Here is a 21,794-nt window from a genome sequence, read left to right as displayed (position 1 = left end):
CACGCGGCATGCGGGATCCTTAGTCCCCTGACCGGGGATTGAACGCGTGCCCCCTGCAGGGGAAGCACGGAGTCTTAACCACTGGACCACCAGGGAAGTCCCTGCACAGGTATCTTTTTATAAGGAAAAGCTTTTCCAAAGCTTCCCAAAAGATTTCTCCTATCTCACAGACCAGGATGGTATTAAATGGCCCATACAGTAACAGGTGGTGAGCTGGATTTAGCCTGCAACTTTAGACTGATCAAGAGTCTCCATTCTTTCCTTTGCTGGGGAGAGGCCCCCATTCTGAGCACATGGTAGAGCACAGGGTGAACTGAACAAATTGGGTCTCTGCCAGCAAAGGAGGGGTGTGTGCGCGCGCGCGCGTGCGCGCGCGTGTGTGTGTGTGTGTGTATGCAGGAGGACTGGTTTCTGTACTCAAATGAACGGTATTATTTATAATAATGAAAAAATAACTTCATTAGTTACTAGTTATACAGTTACAGCAACTACAAAAATATATGGCATAGGTTTAAATTATTGTATATCTATGATAATATTATAAAATCATTAAAAATTATGTTTTCACAGCATAAAAAAACCTCTACAATGTTTGTGAGGGAGAAGCAAGATACAGAATTATAACTAAACTGATCCCATTTTCATTCACTCATACACACTGAAGATTGGGAAGAAATATACCAGAGTACTGCTTTTCCTGTAGTGCTAAATTATGGGTAATTTTCTCCTTTTTTTTTTTTTTTCTGACTTTTCCCAATAAGTATGTAATGCCTTTAAAATCAGAAAAATTAATAGCGCTAAAATTACACATTTCCATTGCATTGGCTAGATTGTGCTGTGTAATAAACTATCCCCAAATTTAGTAACTTAATTTATTCACTTAGTTCGTGATTCTATAGGTCAGTGGATTGGGCTGGGCTCAGGTGGCCTCACAGTCAGGTGGGCAGTTCTGTTCTTGGCTAGAATTGCTCATGTATCTTAGTCAGCTGCTGGGTTGGCTGAGGTCTAGCTGGGGGACCTCATGTTCATGCTACAAGTTTTCTCATCCTATAGCTGGCTAGCCCTGGCTACGTCTCAGGGCTGTTGAACAGGGTTCCAAGAGAGTGGGCGGAAGTCAGCAAAGCCTCTTGGGCCCAGGCTCACAAACAGCACACTGTCAGTTCTGCCACATTTTTTTTTTTCTTTTTGCGGTACACGGGCCTCTCACTGCTGTGGCCTCTCCCGTTGCGGAGCACAGGCTCCGGACGCGCAGGCCCAGTGGCCATGGCTCACGGGCCCAGCCGCTCCGCGGCATGCGGGATCCTCCCGGACCGGGGCACGAACCCGCGTCCCCTGCATCGGCAGGCGGACTCCCAACCACTGCGCCACCAGGGAAGCCCAATTCTGCCACATTTTATTGGCCAAAGCAAGTTACAAGGCCAGCCCAGCTTCAAGAGGTAGGGAAATAACGGTCACTACCCCCATACCCTTGGTGGAAGAAGCCACATAATCATGCTGAAAGTGGGTGTGGATATAAGAGGGGTGTAGAATTTGGGGCCATTTTTGCAAGCAATCTGTTACTTAAAAATGAAGAAGAAACAAAACAAAAGAACCGTACCCAAAGATTATAGCAATAAACTATGAAGTAAAAAGTATATATTTAGGTGATGAGAACTTTTAAATGTTTTCCTTCAGGGTTACTGGGAAGATTTTATCTTTCTTTCCAGTCGTGTCTGGTTGAGGGTTTAGTGACAGCTTATCTCTTGGGGTAGCACTAAGCATTTAAATCAAACTGTTTTTAGAAGGAGAGGAGGGAAGCAAAACCATCTCTGTAAATGAATCAATATTGATGCACACTCAGAATTTGTCCTCTGGGTGTGTCAGTAACTCATCCTGTGTAGGACCTAGGAAAGTGCTGAGTGATGGGACCATAGCCAGAAGCAGACAGACTGGAGCCTCGCCAGGCTCAGAGCCTTTTCACTGTTTTCATCCTGTTCTTTGTAAGAATGGAATTTAGAAAGGGTCCTTGGTGTAAAGACTCAGCTGAATAATTAAGATGATACATGCCATTTCTTCTTGATGTGTAATCATCACAGCTATGGCGTTAGGAAAGAGTTGATAACTGAGAGATGTGATGCTTCTCAAACACTTAGGGGTTTTGTGGGGACCTGAAGCCTTTAGCATAAGCATGATGCATCTTCCTGGAGCATCACTTTTGTTTGGTTTCATTTTAAAACTTTTTTATTTTGAAGTTATCTTAGATTTACAGAAGAGTTTGCCAGTGTAGTACAGAGAGTTTTTGAATATCCTTCACTTGCCTTCCCCTAATATTAACATTTTACATAACCCTGGTGCATTTGTCAAAGCTAAGAAATTTACATTGGTATAATACTGCTAACTTTAGTTATTAACTATAGACTTTATTCAGATTTCCCCAGTTTTTCTACTAATATTCTTTTCTGTTCCAGGATCCAATTCGTGTTGCATTTAATTGTCATGTCTGGTGATTCTCCTCCAGTTTCATCTTCCTTTGTCTTATATGACCTTGACACTTTTTTTTTTTTTTTTTCTCCGTACGCGGGTCTCTCACTCTTGTGGCCTCTCCCGTTGCGGAGCACAGGCTCCGGACGCACAGGCTCAGCGGCCATGGCTCACGGGCCCATGGCATGCGGGATCCTCCCGGACCGGGGCACGAACCCGTGTCCCCTGCATCTGCAGGCAGACTCTCAACCACTGCGCCACCAGGGAAGCCTGACCTTGACACTTCTGAAGAGTAGTGGTCAGGTACTTGGCAGGATGTCCCTTGATTTAGGTTTGTCTGGTGTTTTCTCATGATTAGACTGAGGTTATGGATTTTAGGGATGAGTGCTGTAGAGGTGATACACCCTTGTCATCGCATCATGTCAGGAAGTACATGACATGAACATGACTCACCACTGGTGATGTTAAACTTCACCACTTGGTCATGAGGTGGTGTCTCCCAGGTTTTTGCTACTGTTAAATTACTATTTTTTTCCTTTCCATAATCTGTTCCTTAGAAGAGAAATCACTGAGACCAACCCATACTTAGGGGAGGGAGGGAATTTAATCTCCATCTCCTAGAGGGAGGAGTCTCAAAGAATTTGTGGGCACATTTTAAAACAACCACAGTAATTAATAATACTTTTATTCATGTTTATTAATATTTGGGGGGAGATACTTAAAGATTATGCCAATATCCATCATGTTTCATCCATAGGTCATCACAGGTGGTGACAGTCTACCCTTGCAGGGCCACTTCTTGGATTGAGACACTTCCTGTTATAACTGCCCCTTGGAAAAAGTGAAGAGTCATCCCTGTCCATTACACCTGGATTTGATTTAGCCTTCTGGATTATTTTATTTGTTGACATCTGCCGAGGAGGAGCTTTCACGGTGAGCAGTGGAGAGTGCAGTCCAGTCCACGGCCAGAAGAAGGGGTGGCCAGCAGGATAATTACCTCCTCCTCCCGGTCCTGTCACTGCAAAGATTTGTGACCTCGGGCACGGCTGTGGATCAGACGGTCTTGAGGTAGTGCATTGCCTCATCTGACTTTGATAGGCACAGACACACAGTCCTCTTTTTCTGCCTCTTTTTTCTCGTGAAATAGGGAAACTAGGTGGGTGGTTTGGATGAACCTTAACGCGCACTGATCCTAGGTTGCTGCTCAAGAAGAGCAGCTAGTGGGAAAGATGCAGAGATGCTAGGGCTGGGGCGATGTACCCTGGTTCCGCTTGTCACAGCGTCAGAGGCTTCTCGGAGGAGAATGGGACCCTGAACAGGAGCTGTTGGGGAGAGGGTGGTGCTGCTCTCTTTCGCGTATTCCGTGTATTCTTTCCTCCTGTTCCGTCTGTCTACCCTTCCCATGAGCTACAAGGGATTGAGAACTCAAGCTGAAAGAAGTGGGGACTGAAGACAAGCCAGGAAGATGTGCAGAGAAAGATCCCAGGCTAACTCAATCTTCTTAAACCCCTTAGGAAGTTCTTTCTGGGCTCTGGCTTATGTCTGTGTCAGCAGCCCCAGAGTCAGTAGATCCATTTCTCCCATCTGGATGCTGGAAAGAAGGAAGTTCTTGGTCCTCACTGGGATCAGGAGATGGTCTCAGACTTGGAGAATAGCTGGGAGCCCCAAGCCTAGATGGCTTGTCCCAACCTTGTCCCCAGTAGGGAACCACTGTTCCTTTGTATAGCCATTTGGTCTTTTGCTTTTCAGTTTTGACAACTGATCTGTCTCAGCCAGAGAAGGAAAGTGAGCTGCTGATTATCTTTCTCCAGGATTCTTCTCTTTCTTCCCTTTTTTCTAGGCCTTCATAATCTCTCTCATTTAAGCTAGGGACTGCTGAAGTCATAACTACCACTTTCTTTTCTTTTTCAAATTCAGTCCTACTTGCAGAGCTCTGCGCCTCCCTGACCTGATACTTTCAGGCATCGAATTTCATATTTGCTTGGTGGTTTGAGTGTCCCTCTTCTCCACGTCTTGGGCTCCCCTCCAAACACAGGCCAGAACACAGGCCCTGCTTCTTATGGTTCCCCCCACCCCATTGTAGCTGCTATGTAACAGCCCTTCAGCAATTTGAGACCTGGCCTGGGCCTGGTGTCAAGTTTCTTCTTCAAAAATAATCTTTCAAACTTGCCTTTATTTATTTTGTGTGTGTGTGTGTGTGTATGTGTGTGTGTGTGTGTGTGTGTTCAAAAATATTCATTTCCTTTTCTCTTTTTAAAATTTTTATTGGAGCATAGTTGATTTACAACGTTGTGTTAGTTTCAGGTGTACAGCAAAGTGAATCAGTTATACATATACATATATCCACTCTTTTTTAGATTCTTTTCCCATATAGGCTATTACAGAGTATTGAGTAGAGTTCCCTGTGCTATACAGTAGGTCCTTATTAGTTATCTATTTTATATATAGTTGTGTGTATAGGTCAATCCCAGTCTCCCAATTTACCCCTCCCCCCCATACCCACTGGTAACCATCAGTTTGTTTTCTTTTTTCTTTTTTTTTTTTTTTTTTACAAACCAAGTTGTTTTATAAACTCCGATAGTGATAGGAATTTCTTTTACTTGGCACCATGGTCTCTTCCCTTTTTAAATCTGAAAAGCATGTGAGAGTGCACTCAGAGCCAGCCACTGAAGGAAACTAAGTCCCTGAGGTGTTGAGGGACATTCCCAAAGCAACACATTAGTCACTAGTGTGCTTATGCAAATCAGCGTTCTGCCAGAAAGAGGGGAGGTGGACATGGAAGAGAGATGATCATTTAAAAAAAAAGAAATTATATAAAAATGACTCCATGACATTCTTACATTTTGTCTCCTCCTGTTGAGTCTCTATGTTGTTGTGAGAACTGGGCTAGGAGCCCAGGGTTCCAGAAAATCACCCTCTTATTGTGATGGGGCTTAAGTTCAGATTCCTTTTGAGAAGAAACAGAAAGAAAGGGGTGGTTTTTGCTCTCATTTGGAGAAGGAGGCTTACACTGGTTTGTGGACCAGGTATGAAAGCACACCATTGTTATCCAAACATGATGCCTAGTTTTGATGTTCCAGGTAATAAAGCAGCAATAATTGCTAGGCCTGCAGGGTAAAGCCTACTGTGGCTATTCAAGGAAATTCCTGTCAGGAAGAGGAAAAGCCATAACCATTAACATTTATATTAATTTGTAATAGAAACAGTTTAGAGAGCTAAGAATGTCCCAACAAATTTAGACAAATAATGTTTGCATAAGTAAGAAAAGGAGAACTTTTGCAAGACATTATATCACTATAACACAAAGCATGTTCTGTCATGGAGTTACGATAAAAAAAAATTATGAAGGATACAATACAATAACCATATAAAATTACCATTACCTCTCAGTAAGTCACAGAAATGGAAAAGAAGGATGCTTCAGTGACTTAAGGAGGCTGAGTGTGAGATTCGGAAAACTCTTCTACACCAAGGTCAATGGCTATAAGTACAAATAAATTGCCTATTCACGTTTCCTCCTCCAATTTCCTGGTTCCTATTTGGTTTTCTGGGCAAGCAAAATAAGTTAAACAAACAAACAAAAAATGCTATTTTTCAAACAGATGGAAGAACATTTTCCTTTCTTTACGATTAACATACCTCATCATTTCATATTTTTGTTCTCTTATTAGTAGCAGTGAATTCACATTCAAAGATCAAATTGGTAGTATAAACTTGTGGTTCTCAGAGCATAGTCCTCAGACAAGCAGCTTCAGCATCACCTGGGGACTTACAGAAAAGACATGTGATCGGTTCCATTGCAGACTAACTGAGTCAGAAATTGCAGGGGTGGAGCCCAGCAGTCTGCTTTATAAAGTCTTCCAGGTGATTCTGGTGCTTTCTAAAGTTTAAAACCATTGTTGTAAACCTTAAGGTCCCTGAAGCTTTTATGACTTATTCAACTTGTCTTAGCATGGAAGTTCTCAATTCAATTTTTTTTGTGTGTGGTTCATAATTCTTTTTTTAAATTAGTTTCTGCTTTATAACAAAGTGAATCAGTCATACATATACATCTGTTCCCACATCCCTTCCCTCTTGCGTCTCCCTCCCTCCCACCCTCCCTATCCCACCCCTCCAGGCGGTCACAAAGCACCCAGCTGATCTCCCTGTGCTATGCGGCTGCTTCCCACTAGCTATCTACCTTACGTTTGGTAGTGTATATATGTCCATGCCTCTCTCTCACTTTGTCACAGCGTAACCTCCCCCCTCCCCATATCCTCATGTCCATTCTCAAGTAGGTCTGTGTCTTTATTCCTGTTTTACCCCTAGGTTCTTCATGACATTTTTTTTCTTAAATTCCATATATATGTGTTAGCATACAGTATTTGTCTTTCTCTTTCTGACTTACTTCACTCTGTATGACAGACTCTAGGTCTATCCACCTCATTACAAATAGCTCAGTTTCGTTTCTTTTTATGGCTGAGTAATATTCCATTGTATATATGTGCCACATCTTCTTTATCCATTCATCCGACGATGGACACTTAGGTTGTTTCCATCTCCAGGCTATTGTGAATAGAGCTGCAATGAACATTTTGGTACATGACTCTTTTTGAATTATGGTTTTCTCAGGGTATATGCCTAGTAGTGGGATTGCTGGGTCATATGGTAGTTCTATTTTTAGTTTTTTAAGGAACCTCCATACTGTTCTCCATAGTGGCTGTACCAATTCACATTCCCACCAGCAGTGCAAGAGTGTTCCCTTTTGTCCACACCCTCTCCAGCATTTATTGTTTCTAGATTTCTTGATGATGGCCATTCTGACTGGTGTGAGATGATATCTCATTGTAGTTTTGATTTGCATTTCTCTAATGATTAATGATGTTGAGCATTCTTTCATGTGTTTGTTGGCAGTCTGTATATCTTCTTTGGAGAAATGCCTATTTAAGTCTTCTGCCCATTTTTGGATTGGGTTGTTTGTTTTTTTGTTATTGAGCTGCATGAGCTGCTTATAAATTTTGGAGATTAATCCTTTGTCAGTTGCTTCATTTGCAAATATTTTCTCCCATTCTGAGGGTTGTCTTTTGGTCTTGTTTATGGTTTCCTTTGCTGTGCAAAAGCTTTGAAGTTTCATTAGGTCCCATTTGTTTATCTTTGTTTTTATGTCCATTACTCTAGGAGGTGGGTCCAAGAGGATCTTGCTGTGATTTATGTCATAGAGTGTTCTGCCTATGTTTTCCTCTAAGAGTTTGATAGTTTCTGGCCTTACATTTAGGTTTTTAATCCATTTTGAGCCTATTTTTGTGTATGGTGTTAGGGAATGATCTAATCTCATCCTTTTACATGTCCCTGTCCAGTTTTCCCAGCACCACTTATTGAAGAGGCTGTCCTTTCTCCACTGTACATTCCTACCTCCTTTATCAAAGATAAGTTGACCATATGTGCGTGGGTTTATCTCTGGGCTTTCTAAACTGTTCCATTGATCTATCTTTCTGTTTTTGTGCCAGTACCACACTGTCTTGATTACTGTAGCTTTGTAGTATGGTCTGAAGTGAGGGAGCCTGATTCCTCCAGCTCCGTTTTTCATTCTCAAGATTGCTTTGGCTATTCGGGGTCTTTTGTTTTTCCAAACAAATTTTGAAATTTTTTGTTCTAGTTCTGTGAAAAATGCCAGTGGTAGTTTGATAGGGATTGCATTGAATCTGTAGATTGCTTTGGGTAGTAGAGTCATTTTCACAATATTGATTCTTCCAATCCAGGAGCATGGTATATCTCTCCATCTATTTGTATCATCTTTAATTTCTTTCATCAGTGTCTTATAATTTTCTGCATACAGGTCTTTTGTCTCCTTAGGTAGGTTTATTCCTAGATATTTTATTCTTTTTGTTGCAATGGTAAATGGGAGTGTTTCTTGATTTCACTTTCAGATTTTTCATCATTAGTGTACAGGAATGCCAGAGATTTCTGTGCATTAATTTTGTATCCTGCTACTTTACCAAATTCATTGATTAGCTCTAGTAGTTTTCTGGTAGCATCTTTAGGATTCTCTATGTATAGTCTCATGTCATCTGCAAACAGTGACAGCTTTACTTCTTCTTTTCCAATTTGTATTCCTTTTATTTCCTTTTCTTCTCTGATTGCTGTGGCTAAAACTTCCAAAACTAAGTTGAATAAGAGTGGTGAGAGTGGGCAGCCTTGTCTTGTTCCTGATCTTAGTGGAAATGGTTTCAGTTTTTCACCATTGAGGATGATGTTGGCTGTGGGTTTGTCATATATGGCCTTTATTATGTTGAGGAAAGTTCCCTCTATGCCTACTTTCTGCAGGGTTTTTATCATAAATGAGTGTTGAATTTTGTCGAAAGCTTTCTCTGCATCTATTGAGATGACCATATGGTTTTTGTCCTTCAATTTGTTAATATGGTGTATCACATTGATTGATTTGCGTACACTGAAGAATCCTTGCATTCCTGGAATAAACCCCACTTGATCATGGTGTATGATCCTTCTAACGTGCCATTGTTTGCTAGTATTTTGTTGAGGATTTTTGCATCTATGTTCATCAGTGATATTGGCCTGTAGTTTTCTTTCTTTGTGACATCCTTGCCTGGTTTTGGTATCAAGGTGATGGTGGCCTCTTAGAAGGAGTTTGGGAGTGTTCCTCCCTCTGCTATATTTTGGAAGGGTTTGAGAAGGATAGGTGTTAGCTCTTCTCTAAATGTTTGATAGAATTCGCCTGTGAAGCCATCTGGTCCTGGACTTTTGTTTGTTGGAAGATTTTTTATCACAGTTTCAATTTCAGTGCTTGTGATTGGTCTATTCATATTTTCTATTTCTTCCTGAGTCAGTCTTGGCAGGTTGTGCATTTCTAAGAATTTGTACATTTCTTCCAGGTTGTCCATTTTATTGGCATAGAGTTTCTTGTAGTAATCTCTCATGATCTTTTGTATTTCTGCAGTGTCAGTTGTTACTTCTCTTTTTCATTTCTAGCTCTATTGATTTGAGTCATCTCCCTTTTTTTCTTGATGAGTCTGGCTAGTGGTTTATCAATTTTGTTTATCTTCTCAAAGAACCAGCTTTTAGTTTTATTGATCTTTGCTATTGTTTCTTTCATTTCTTTTTCATTTATTTCTGATCTGATCTTTATGATTTCTTTCCTTCTGCTAACTTTGGGGGTTTTTTGTTCTTCTTTCTCTAATTGCTTTAGGTGCAGGGTCAGGTTGTTTATTCGAGATGTTTCCTGTTTCTTAAGGTGGGATTGTATTGCTATAAACTTCCCCCTTAGAACTGCTTTTGCTGCGTCCCATAGGTTTTGGGTCGTCGTGTCTCCATTGTCATTTGTTTCTAGGTATTTTTTTATTTCCTCTTTGATTTCTTCAGTGATCACTTCGTTATTGAGTAGTGTATTGTTTAGCCTCCATGTGTTTGTATTTTTTACAGATCTTTTCCTGTAATTGATGTCTAGTCTCATAGCATTGTGGTCGGAAAAGATACTTGATACAATTTCAATTTTCTTAAATTTACCAAGGCTTGATTTGTGACCCAAGATATGATCTATCCGGAGAATGTTCCATGAGCACTTGAGAAAAATGTGTATTCTGTTGTTTTTGGATGGAATGTCCTATAAATATCAATTAAGTCCATCTTGTTTAATGTATCATTTAAAGCTTGTGTTTCCTTATTTATTTTCATTTTGGATGATCTGTCCATTGGTGAAAGTGGGGTGTTAAAGTCCCCTACTATGAGTGTGTTACTGTCGATTTCCCCTTTTATGGCTGTTAGTATTTGCCTTATGTATTGAGGTGCTCCTATGTTGGGTGCATAAATATTTACAATTGTTATATCTTCTTCTTGGATCGATCCCTTGATCATTATGTAGTGTCCTTCTTTGTCTCTTCTAATAGTCTTTATTTTAAAGTCTATTTTGTCTGATATAAGAATTGCTACTCCAGCTTTCTTTTGATTTCCATTTGCATGGAATATCTTTTTCCATCCCCTTACTTTCAATCTGTATGTGTCTCTAGTTCTGAAGTGGGTCTCTTGTAGACAGCATATAAATGGGTCTTGTTTCTGTATCCATTCAGCCAATCTGTGTCTTTTGGTGGGAGCATTTAGTCCATTTACATTTAAGGTAATTATTGATATGTATGTTCCTATTCCCATTTCCTTAATTGTTTTGGGTTCGTTATTGTAGGTATTTTCCTTCTGTTGTGTTTCTTGCCTAGAGAGGTTCCTTTAGCATTTGTTGTAAAGCTGATTTGGTGGTGCTGAACTCTCTCAGCTTTTGCTTGTCTGTAAAGGTTTTAATTTCGAAACCATCAGTTTGCTTTCTATATCTATAACTCTGTTTTGTAGGTAAGTTCATTTGTACCCTTTTTTTAGATTCCACATATAAGCAATATCGTATGATATTTGTCTTTGTCTGACTTACGTCACTCAGTATGACAATCTCTAGTTGCATCCATGTTGCTGCAAATGGCGTTATTTCATTCTTTTTTATGCAAACTTGCCTTTATTTTGATTTCTGAAGTAATACATGCCTGCTGCGTAAGACTCTGGAAATAGAGAAGATAATAAAAGGCAACCATAATCCTACTGCCCAGAGAATGGCTGTTAATGTTTCATTTTTCTTTCACTCTCTTTTTGAAGTGTGTGTATATGTGTGTGTGTGTGTGTGTGTGTGTGTGTGTGTGTAGGTATGATTATTTAACATAATCGGAATTGTGTAGTACCTAATATTTTATAACACGTTCTTGTTTTGCTTTCATTTTCCCACTAGCTACTGTTAACATGACTCTTGGTGTGTCTTTAAATTTTTTGAAGTTAAACGATTGGTATTTTACTTATTTAATGAACACACACTCACTTTCTATCTTTTTTCATTTAACTCCCATCTCTACTCTCACTTCCTCTCTGTTTTAGGATGGTGATGATGTTGAGTTTTATACTGGTTACATCAGACACTATTTTGGAAGCTATATCGGTACATTTCATTCTCAAAATAGTCTACAGGGTTGGTGCTTTTATTAGCCTCATATGATGGATGAGGAAACCGAGGTTAAGGAAGTTGCCTACAGTCACACACTTTGGTAAGGGACAGAACTGGATTTGAATCTTGTCATCAGCTCCCTTCAGAGTCCCCTTGTGAGCACTTTCTTTCTGGGTTAGGGACATGCTTTTTAATGGAGAGGGTGGATTGTAATCCAGAACAGCAGTATTTTCCAGTTTTTGTGGATAAAGTTGGGTGTTAGTCTTGGCTTGGTCACTTCCATGCTCTGTGGCCTTTGGTAAGTTACTTCACCTCTCTGGGCCCCTGTGGGCCTTCTCAGCTCTCAAGTTCTATGGCTTTGTAGTGGGAAAAAGCAGAACAGAAGCAGCATTAAAAGACATATCCAGGGGCTTCCCTGGTGGCGCAGTAGTTGAGAGTCCGCCTGCCGATGCAGGGGACACAGGTTCGTGCCCCGGTCCAGGAAGATCACACATGCCGCGGAGCGGCTGGGCCCGTGAGCCATGGCCGCTGAACCTGCGTGTCCGGAGCCTGTGCTCCGCAACGGGAGAGGCCACAACAGTGAGAGGCCCGCGTACCGCAAAAAAAAAAAAAAAAAAAAAAAGACAGATCCAGGATGACAGAAACATTATTCATTCAGATTTCAGGGCATTTACATTTGGCCCTCATTTCATGTGAGGAAGTTGTTTTCCTTATTATTTTTTTTTCTTTTTTTTTTTTTTGTGGTACACGGGCCTCTCACTGTTGTGGCCTCTCCCATTGCGGAGCACAGGCTCCGGACACGCAGGCTCAGCGGCCATGGCTCACGGGCCCAGCCGCTCCACAGCATGTGGGATCTTCCTGGACCGGGGCATGAACCTGTGTCCCCTGCATCGGCAGGCGGGCTCTCAACCACTGCGCCACCAGGGAAGCCCTCCTTATTATTTTTATTGCTGTTATTTTACTGCTATTTAAATGAGCAGGAGAAGTCCCCACAGAGGCCGTGAGGTCTTCTTGGATGCAGAGTTAAAGCAGTCCTCATGATAGGTAAATCCCATGGCATCTTCCTTGGAATACTTTGAGGTCTTGGAGCTTTTGTGGCTGACCAGCAAGTATGGAGACTGAAGGCCACGTGCGCCTTGCTGGCCCCTCGCCCGACCCCCTCTCATGTTGCTGGGGTCTCTTCCCAGCTGTCTTCTGAGGTGTGTGGCTAGAGGGATGTGCTGGGAGACTTGGATTCTTTAGGGGCAGTGGGTGCTGGTGGGCCAGAGGAGAGGAGCGGGCCGGATGAGCCAGAGGCAACCACTGACCTTTTCCAGACATTGGTGGTGAAGCGGTCTACCTGGTACCACAGATCCTTTTCCGGGGTCCTGTCCCCCTTCCCTTGCCCAGCAGGAAGAAAAGGAGAACCAGAAGATGCTTGTCTCACAGAACAGGAGTTCACTCCCATGCAGTTTCCCTTCCCCTTTCATACAGACTTAAAAAAACATAAGAAAGAAAGGCGTTTTTGCTCTTGGCTGGGTTCTAGCTGTTGACCGAAGAAGCAGCCAGCACTGAACCACGGCTCCTTCTTTACTCTGTGGGTGTTGGTGATCCTCTGGGGCAGGGCCTGGTAATCGTGTCACTGTGCCAGCTCCTCTGGCAGATGGCTTTATTTTTCTAGTGTTGTTTTCCCCTGTTTGCCAGGCATCTCTGAGGAAAGGCTGACATTTTCTTCATTGTCCAGTTCGCCTAGAAACAACAAAAACTTACCTAGTAAAATTTTTTCCTGTTGTTGACTTGGAAAATACCTTGCTTCTGCCAAGGGATGGGACAGCTTTTGTTCTCTTCAGTGAGATAATCTGGGGACTTTATTTCAAAGTCTGAGTCTCTAAGATAGCAAATGTGGGTCACAAGGAGTCTGCTTATGTTTGGGCAGTGGGCGTCTGAATTAAATTGAATAGAACGGTAATGAAGCACTAAATGTACATTGAGAACATGCATGAATCAGTCACATTTTCATGCTTCCTGAGGGAATGAGGGTCATAATGATGATAATGATGATGTGTTGATAATAAAAACAATAGCATCAGCATTTGTTGAGTACTTCCTCTGCGCTGGATAGTGTGGTATGTGTGAGTTTTGTTTTACAGAAACAAGAAACCGAGACTCAGGTTGAGTCCCTTGCTCAGGGTCACCTAGTAAGTGAGAGCAGCTTTTAGACACGGCTTGAGCCCATAGTCCCCACCTGTGTTTAACCTCTAGGCACACTGCCTCCAAAATCACATTGTAAGAGAAGCTGGGCATTTATAGTTTCAAATTTTGAGATACCTCAAGAAATTGCTTTTGATAAATAAGTAAAATAGAAGAAAGAGGAAACTTGTTCTTTTTCTCCATTATGTTTCTTTGAACTGAATATAATGTATTGAATGAATGCAACTAAAAGATCTGCCCTCTGATCCAGGCCTATTGTTTCGTGGGTCTCAGGGCCGTACTATTTTTTTGTTTGTTTGTTTTTTTGCGGTACGCGGGCCTCTCACTGTTGTGGCCTCTCCCGTTGCGGAGCACAAGCTCCAGACGCGCAGGCTCAGCGGCCATGGCTCACGGGCCCAGCCGCTCCGCGGCATGTGGGATCTTCCCAGACCGGGGCACACACCCGTGTCCCCTACATCGGCAGGCAGACTGTCAACCACTGCGCCACCAGGGGAGCCCCATACTATTTTTTAAAAAGAGTTTTATTGAGGAATAATTTACATATTGTAAAATTCAGGTTTTAAATTCAGTAATTTTTAATACATTTATAGAGCTGTGCAACCATCACCATAATCCATGTTTAGAACATTTCCATTACTACAGAAAGTGGCCTTGTACCCATTTGCAGCCAGTCTCTGCTCTCACTCCTAGGCAAGCACTAATCTGCCTTCTTTCTCTGTAGATTTGCTTTCTCTGGAAATTTCATATAAATGGAATCATTCAATGTGTGGTCTTTTGTGTCTGGCTTTCTTTTCACTTAGCATAATGGTTTTGAGATTCACTACTGTTATAATGTGTATTGATAGTTCATTCCTTTTTATTGCCGAATAGTATTTCATTATATGGGTATACCACATTTTGTTAGTTCATTTGCTTCTGTTGGACATCTGTGTTGTTTCTGCTGTGATCATTTGCGTGCATGTGTTAATATGTACAAATGTGTTCATTACTGTTTGATAGATAGCTGAGAGTGAAATTGCTGGGACATATGGTAGATGTACGTTTAACCTTTTAAGAAACTGTTCAACTGTTTTCCAACGTGGCTGAACCATTTTACCCTTACAGTACTGGGCTATGAGGGGCCTCCAGTTGCTCTACAAGTTTGATACTGTCCCTTTGATTGTAGCCACGCTAGTGGGTGTTTGGGGGCATCTCAACGTGGTTTTAATTTGCATCTCCCTAGTGACTATTGATGTTGAGCGTCTTTTCACGTGCTTATTAGATATTCATATATCTTCTTCGGTGAAATATCCATTCAATTTTTTGCCTATATTTTACTTGGGTTGTCTTTATGAGAGTTCTTTATATATCCTGAATACAAGTCCCTTTTCAGATGTGATTTTTAAATATTTTCTCGCATCTGTGGCTTATCTTTTCATTTTCTTAATGGTGACTTTTGAAGAACAAAGGTTTTTAAATTTGATGAAGTCCAGTTCATCTCTTTCTTTCTTTTGTAGATCGGGCTTGGGCTGTGCCTTTTAGCCTGTCTCTTTGGTTTATTCTTAGTTTAGGTGCCCCAGTTTTCACTCTCACAACCTCCCTGGATCCTGAATTTGTTCCTGTTTGAGGCCAGAAGGCAAAGCCCAGCCTCCAAGTTCTCTTGCTAATATTCTGTGATGGGCACTCTGCTGGAATTTTGTGTGTAGGCATCTGGCACTCTGGTTACCAAACCTTGAGATGAAGGTAAAATTAGACCTGCCTTGGAAATTTATAGTTGAGAGTCAGAAAAGAAACTACTGCTACATATGGAAGTGTTTTCTTTTTTTTAAAGTTAGTGGGTGCTTCTCTGCTTATTGATAACCATCATTTAGAATGAAAATCCCTTATACTGCTTTGAGGCCTTCAGAGTTTATTCACCTTTATCATCTCATTTAAGTCTTTCTGCAGATAGGAATAGGGTTTAAGTACAATAGAAAAGTATTTAACAAAAATAATTAGTTAATATTTGAGACTCAAGTATTATTTAATCATTTTTCCAGGCCTACCAAGAATATTTTTAAATGTTCACCATTTACCACATAAAGATGGGTTGGAAGAGAGTTAATTAACACTGGGTTTTGTCTACTAATTTGATGAATTTCAGCCATAGTGAGAATCACAGAATTGCAGTTTCTTAATTTTGGAAGGGACCTTAAAATTTGGGATACATCCTTTCACCCACCACAGGATCCTTAGATTGATGTTGCTGGCAGATAACCCTCCTGTTCAGTAGCCTGGCATGTCCAACAAAAGAGAGCTTATAACTTCTCAAGCCCAGGGGATCAATTCTTGGATGATTTTGAGTACTGGAAAATTATTTCGTATATGGAGCATAACATTCCCCTGTAATTTTCACCCTTTGGCAACACAAAACAACTCAGTGCCACTCTTTATTGGCAGTTCTTCAAATAGTTACGTGTAGCTACCTTAAACAGGAGGCCCAAATACCTCCCGTTCCATCAACTATTTTGTATTTAATTTGCATTCCCGACCTATAGCCATTCTGGTCACTTCTTGCTAGATACGCTTTAGGTTGTCCATATCTTTTGTGCCCACATGAAACCTACACGTCAGACATGGCCTGGCTGGTAGAGCTTAGTGAGCCTATCAGTTTCTCTGACGCAGACAGGGGCTGCCTTGTGGTGGTAGTTATGGAGCAGCTGCATTGCACTATTGGCACATGTTAGGCTTGGGTCAACCAAAACCCCAATTTTTTTTCCTCCTGTGGATTTTAGAGAAGTCAGTTTTCCATTAGTCTCTTTTTATATACTTGCTGCTTTAAACATAAATTCAGAACTTTACGGTTAATATTATTATTTAATATTAATGTTAACACAAATAACTGGCATCTGTTGGGAATTTACCCCATAGATCTTGTTGGGTTTTCTCCAGTATTCGCCTTTTGGAATTTCTTTGAATCTTGTTTCTTCCCTTTTTTCTTTCTTTCCCAAGAAACTTCTGTCTGTCAGTTGAGAGAGAAGTTTGCATACCTAGTTCCCGTCCATCGGATGTCCTCTCTACTCAGATATGTTTTGGTTTTGGCAGGTTCATAATGATGCTAGCTGGGTAGAATGCAGATCCAATGGTAGGGATTCAAGCTACCTGGACTTGTGCACACATGTTCATGCACTCCTCCATGGCCCTTCCGGTCCTGGGGTAACACGGCTCATTGTTACACATTTCTGCTCTTTTGTGGATTGGGTCAGGTTCTCCACATCGTTGCCCCATATGGCTTACATAGTGATGAGTATGAAGCACTTAGGTCCATTTAGGAAAATAGTGACAAAGAGGGACTTAAAACAAAATAGAGGAAGAAGAAGATGGGCAGTTTTTTCATTTAAAAGTCTGTGCTTAACGAACTTAGCGCTGAGTTTTCTTTCCCAGTCTGCTCTGTCTTGCTGCCCTCATGATTACTTTCAAGTCATGACTGACCCTTCCATGCTGGATTGAGAGGGTTTCTCAACTGCTTCTCATCAGAAAGCGAGATGCTCTTTTAAAAAAATGTTGTACTTTATGTTTTCAGATGATATTTTCCTTCCTGAGCAAGGAATGGGGCTGTTTGCTGGAGAACCTGACTTGACTCATAGAAGAGCAAATTCAAAACAGGAGAAAATATTTGCAAATCATGTATCTGACAAGGAAACTGTATGCAGAATATATATGAAACTATTACAACTTCACAGTAAAGTCAACCCATTTTAAAATAGGCAAAAAGGCTTTCAGCAACTGAGAAGCTGGGGAGATCCCGCTGGACCCGGAGCTCATTGTCCTCCCAGCACTTTGACCCCCCCCACCACCACCTGAAGCCCCTCAGTGAAATGGATTGACTTTCCCCCACCCCTGAAAAAAAAACAGGCAAAGGATTTGAATAGGCATTTCTCCAAAGAAGATACACAGATGGCCAATAAACACATGAAAAGATATTCAGCATCACTAGTCCTTAGGGAAGTGCAAATTGAACCATAATGAGAGACCATTTCACACCAACAAGAACAGCTAAAATTAAAAAGACAGACAACAACAAGTATTGATGAGGTTTGGGGAAATTTGAGCCTTCATATACTTGCTAGTGGGATCGTGAAATGGTGCAGCCACTTTGGAAAACAGATTAGTATGTCCTCAAAATGCTAAACGTAGAATGACCATATGGCCCAGCATTCCACTCCTAGACTGAAAAGAAATGTAAACATATGTCCACACAAAAATATGCATGGGTTGTCTTCTTATTGTTGAGTTGTGAGAGTTTTTTAAAAATACAGTTCAGGGCTTCCCTGGTGGCGCAGTGGTTGAGAGTCCGCCTGCCGATGCAGGGGACACGGGTTCGTGCCCCGATCCCGGAAGATCCCATATGCCGCGGAGCGGCTGGGCCCGCGAGCCATCGCCGCGGAGCCTGTGTGTCCGGAGCCTGTGCTCCGCAACGGGAGAGGCCACGGCAGTGAGAGGCCCGCGTACAGCTAAAAAAAAAAAAAAAAAAAAAAAAAAAAAAAAAATAAAAATACAGTTCAGATCCAAATACCTTGTCATATGTATGATTTGCAAATATTTCCTGCCATCTTGTCTTTTTACTCTGTTGATGATGGCTATTTTTACTTTGATGCCCAACGTTTTAAATTTTGATGAAGTCTGGCTTGCTTGTTTTTTTCTCTTGTCACTTGTGCTTTTGGTTCTGTATGTTTGTGTTTTTTTTTTAATTAATTAATTTTATTTATTTATTTTTGGCTGCGTTGGGTCTTCGTTGCTGCACGCGGGCTTCCTCTAGTTGCAGCGAGCGGGGGCTACTCTTCGTTGAGGTGCTCGGGCTTCTCATCGCAGTGGCTTCTCTTGTTGCCGAGCACAGACTCTAGGCGCCTGGGCTTCAGGAGTTGTGGCTCGCGGGCTCTGGAGCTCAGGCTCAGTAGTTGTGGTGCACGTGCTTAGTTGCTCCGCGGCACATGGGATCTTCCCGAACCAGGGCTCGAACCCGTGTCCCCTGCATTGGCAGGCGCATTCGTAATCACGGTGCCACCAGGGAAGCCCTGGATCTGCGTGTTTTTGAAGTACTAAAAATATTAGCTTATTTTATATTCTGGGCTGATTGGTTGCTGTAGTATACAAGAGGAGCTAGCTGTGAGTAATTGAATAATTAATATACCTTGTAGAGAAGAGTAACAAGCCCACAGGACTCTGAGGTTCCGTGTATCGATGGTTTTCCTTGTTTACCTTTGTGTGTGTGTATCACCCCTTCACCCCAGCACTTAGAATGGTGTTGTGTGTGTACTAGATACTCAAAAAATACTTGTTGATTAAATCTAGAAAGGAAAATTTGTTTTTGCTAAAAACTTCAACTGTATTTTTGGGGGAGGGTCTTGAAGTTCAAATCTTAGCTCCACTTGCTGTGTGGCGTTTCCTAAGCCACTTAGCCTCCTTGAACCTCAGTTTCCACATCAGTAGGCGAAAGACAATAATGTGTATCTTGGAGGATTGTTGTAAAAATCACATGTAAAACCCTTTGCACGTGTAGAGATTCCACAAATAGCAATTACTGTTTATATCAATTAATTGATCTATGTCTCAGTTTCTCCCTTTAGTAGGAGAAAATCCATGAGATCGTGCACTTGATCCTTCCCTGCTTCCTTAGATAAGTAAAAGAGTCTATTTCCCAGACCCTCAAAAGAACCTTCCTTGGTCCCTGACTATCTGCATTTTTGTGGAATTCATGTTGAAGGAACTTTGAGTATATATCAGCTAGTTGCACTATCTAATAAGGTAGCCATAGGCCGCACGTAGTTATCTAAGTTAAAATTAACTGAAGTTGAAATTTCAGTTCCTCAGTTGTACGAGCCACATTTCAAGGGCTGAATAGCCATATATGGCTACTGGCTACCATACTGAACAGTGCTTATACAGAACATTTTCTTCATTGCAGAAAGTTCTGTTGGACAGTGCTGGAGCAAAATGGTGGGAAATTTTATGTGACTTTCTGTTCAATTGTAGAGCCTGTGAGATAAGGCTTTTCTATAGACTCATACAGGTAGCCCCTTCCCCACACCTGTCCTATCCCACTTAGGGGATTCTTAGGCTCAAGAACCTTGAATGCTTTAGAATCTGGGAAACAAAGAGTTATATAACTGAGGATGGTTTTTTATTCTTTGTTATTTCAGAAATTTCACATTCGTCTCTGTTGATGCTGTGCCTTTTTAGTAAGTTTGGTCATTAGGGAGGCCAGTAGGGGGCCCTTTTAGACAGTTATGGTTGGGCAAATATCATAGTGACCTGAGGAGGAGGGAAGATGCTTCGCCACATCCCTAATTTTCTGTGAGGTGTTGAGTGCTAGGAAAAAACTATATTGCAAACAGATATTCAGAATTCTGGAAATTTTTTAAAATAAATTTATTTATTTTTGGCTGTGTTGGGTCTTCGGTACGGTGCACGGGCTTTCTCTAGTTGCCGCGAGTGGGGGCTACTCTTCATGGTGGTGCGCGGGCTTCTCATTGTCGTGGCTTGTCTTGTTGCAGAGTACAGGCTCTAGGCACGCAGGCTTCAGTAGTTGTGGCACGCAGGCTAAGTAGTTGTGGCTCCCAGGCTCTAGAACTCAGGCTTAGTAGTGGCGCGTGGACTTAGTTGCTCCGCGGCAGGGGGGATCCTCCCCCCGGACCAGGGCTCGAACCCGTGTCCCCTGCATTGGCAGGCGGATTCTTAACCACTGCACCACCAGGGAAGCCGCAATTTTTTCCAGTTATAGAATTAAGATAATGTTCTAGAGATTGGAGTCTTTGGAGATAGTTTGACAAGGAAGCCCTGAGCATTCCTCTCTGCTTGGACTGATTTAAGCTGACCTCAGTGAATTTCTTCCTAAAGACTTTGGACATGTTCTGGTTAGATTGTAACGCACCTGCATTCGTCTCCTGGACTTAAAAAATAGGAGGAGAATTAAATTCTTTTTGTTGACAGGACTGCTCTTACATTATCTTCTTTCCTGTTACTCTCAGAATCTTCTGAAATCATGCTTTCTGTGAGCCATTCCTAGAATTTATGGGCGCTTTCCTGGATGTGGGACACACCTCAGATGTATCCTGAGAATAGTTTCTTTTTGACTTGATCCAAGGCATGAAAACATGCATTGAATGAGGGGCCATGGGAACGTGTAGGGTTAACATTCTTTCCCATCTGCTTTTAAATAAGTGTTGACTTTGCCAGGCCAAGCAAATGAGCCTGCAGTCATTCCTAAGTGGGAAGAAGTGGTTAATTTTAGACTGTTTCAGTATTCCCAAAACTGAAATTCTTGTACGTATATTTTGGGAAAAAGCGTGTGTGTGGTTGGTTTCTTGTTGACTGAAAGAAAAACACATAATGTAAATCTGTGAATTAAGTTTTATTCGAGGGCCTTACTGAGGACTGTAACCTGAGAGACAGCCTTTGAGATAGCTCTGAGGAACAGCTCCAAAGAGGTAAGTGGGGAGTCAGAATATACATGAAATTTTTGCTGGAAAAAAACCCATGTACTTAAACATAAAAATATTACTGCCGGGGCTTCCCTGGTGGTGCAGTCGTTGAGAGTCTGCCTGCCGATGCAGGGGACACGGGTTCGTGCCCTGGTCCGGGAAGATCCCACATGCCATGGAGTGGCTGGGCCCGTGAGCCATGGCTGTTGCGTCCGGAGCCTGTGCTCCGCAACGGGAGAGGCCACAACAGTGAGAGGCCCGCGTACCGCAAAAAAAAAAAAAAAAAAAAAAAAAAAAAAAAAATTACTGCTAATCACAAAGAACAGCATCTCAAGTTAAGTGCTTTTCTATTTATGACACAATTCGGGAATCTGGGGTCATTGAAATTTCTCCTTAGATATGTATCTTAAGTATCTAGGGGCCAGTAAGTGCTTGGGATACCTTCCTGTTTTTCTCCATCCTGAATTCCCCTCAGGCACATTGTCAGTGGGCCACTGCCGTGGCTAATGGATTGATCCTCATAAAACTGGTGTGGCAGGCAACATTTATTTCTTTACATTCTCAACCAGTGGACGAAGCACAACTAAACAGGGTTCTTTCTTGGAAGGAGCTCAGGACCTTTTGATATGTTGGTTGGCACTGTGGCTTTCAGGAAGAGAATGTAGTACATATTTCCCAAACTTGACCTTGGGACCCTTGTATGGCCCAGCACCTTGGGGACCAGCAGCCTGCAGGATGCT

Source organism: Mesoplodon mirus (assembly GCF_964341445.2).
Source record: "Mesoplodon mirus genome assembly, chromosome: 11".
Taxonomy (NCBI): domain Eukaryota; kingdom Metazoa; phylum Chordata; class Mammalia; order Artiodactyla; family Ziphiidae; genus Mesoplodon; species Mesoplodon mirus.
This window is presented reverse-complemented; position numbering follows the sequence as displayed.